Genomic DNA, 1,934 nt, shown 5'->3' with positions numbered 1-1,934 from the left:
TGATTTTTTGTATTTTTAGTAGAGACGGGGTTTCACCATGTTGACCAGGATGGTCTCGATCTCTTGACCTCGTGATCCACCCGCCTCGGCCTCCCAAAGTGCTGGGATTACAGGTGTCTCAGGTTTTCTACCGCTGTCTCCTGATCCCGTGGGCCCCCACTATTACAGGTGGGTTTGAATTAAGTCGCCTGCATCCGGACAAGCACATTTTTACAGGGACCGGAGCTGGGCAGGCAAGAACCCCCTTGTCACAGGACAGGCCCCGGGCACCTCCCCAAATCGGGCTCAGGGGAAGTAGGGGGAAGACCTGGGGAGCAGCAGGGCCCCTCACGAGGAGGGAGGTGTTGGGGCGACGGCGCCTTAGGACAAAGATGAAGTCTGCAGGATCCTAGGACCAGGCAGAGGACGCGGCCTGCCCCAGACTGGAGCCGCAGCGCTGCGCTCAGGGGGTCGACGAGGGCAAGGGTGAGAGGCGCCCAGGGTGGGAATCCACCTGTCGGGTGAGGACTTTAATAAACTCGGGGCGGGAGGGGTCAGAAAAAGGTTTTGAGCAGGAGAACCACGCGATAGGAAGTGTATACAGTGTCCTATAACAGAAACACCGGGACGGGACAAGGCTGAGGGCGACTTTAAACCAAAAAGGAAGTGTCCCCCGGACTCTCATGGAAACGTCTCAGTTTGCTCTGGGTGAAGGAAAACAGGTGAGAATTTTCAGCTCTGTGGGGACCCCAAGTCCCAGGTACAGAAGCGCCGGGGACCTGGGAAGCGGAGACTTAATGCAAGACAGAGCGAAACTCACGCGTCCCGGAGGGCGCCTCACTCCACGCGATCCGCTTCCGGGTTTGCGAGAATCTGCCCGCGCAGGACAGAAGGCAGGCCTGGGCGGGGCCCGCAGGGAGGTGGGCGGGGCCTGGGGAGGAAGGGGCGGGGTGCTGGGCGGAGAAACCCTGCCCTTCAAAACCAGCAGAGGGCTGAGCCCGACGACACCTGTGTCTGTCTCAGCCTGGTTCCCAGCGCCTGTTTCTCAGGTTTTGGAAGCTACACCCGCCGGGAAGGCTGACACGTGAGTAAAAAGCCCTGGAATTTTCTGGAACGGGGATGCAAACCAGAATGTGAAACGCAAAGCCGTATCTGGGCGGAAACTACGTTTTCCTTCTGATGTCCATGTAGGACACGTTGGGCACCTGATGTAGGTCTGAGTACCCACAGGGTCGTAGGGTGAGCCTTATGCTGTGCTGAGGCGCAGGATCCCAGAAATAAAGAGACAGGACACAGAAGTACAAAGAAAATGGAGTGGGGCTCCGGGGGCCACGCCACCTACAAGCGGAGTCAGGCAAGGCCCCAAATGTCCAGAAGCATGAGTATTTATTGTGTATAGGTTAGCGGGTAGGGCAGTGAGTGAAATCATCTTTAAGGATAGTGATAGGGTCGTGAGCAATAAAACATAGGGTCCACCCCCATTAGGTCACCTAGGCCAAGAGGTGGACAGCGCGCAACAAGGGTCCCGTTCCCATGAAGCCAAGGGCCGTGTGCAGTAAGGGGTCCACCCCCATTAGGTCACCGAGGCTTGACGGTGGGCCATGCAAACTGAAGAGGGTGCAGTGTGCAATACTTCTATCTATGGGAAAACTACTTCTAAGAAGATTTATAGGAGGATGCTTTAAGTCACATAGCAGTGACAGTCAAGGTTACTGCCACCCTCTGGCTGCTTCCAATGGATTCTATAGGAAGATGCTTTTCGAGTAGCACAGTAGCAAGAGCTGATAAAGTTCACAATCCTGAAGGTGGATTGCGGTTCTGAGGGCAGCCTTCCACAAGAACTGGAGCAAGGTCCTACAACTCCTTTATCAGGAGGAGTGGCTCTCGCCCCAAGCCTGCCATACAGCGGGTATCTTTATGATACTGAACGCTGCCACCTGGGCCATGGATTCTTG

At 55.9% G+C, this 1,934-nt stretch overlaps 1 pseudogene; it reads right to left on the bottom strand.

Moving 5' to 3' along the window:
* Positions 1-843, bottom strand: part of LOC108295657 — a 13,851-nt pseudogene extending 13,008 nt beyond the window's left edge.
* Positions 844-1,934: the final 1,091 nt, after the last annotated feature.

The sequence above is a fragment of the Cebus imitator genome, unplaced genomic scaffold (assembly GCF_001604975.1).
Source record: "Cebus imitator isolate Cc_AM_T3 unplaced genomic scaffold, Cebus_imitator-1.0 Scaffold654, whole genome shotgun sequence".
Taxonomy (NCBI): domain Eukaryota; kingdom Metazoa; phylum Chordata; class Mammalia; order Primates; family Cebidae; genus Cebus; species Cebus imitator.
This window is presented reverse-complemented; position numbering and strand designations above follow the sequence as displayed.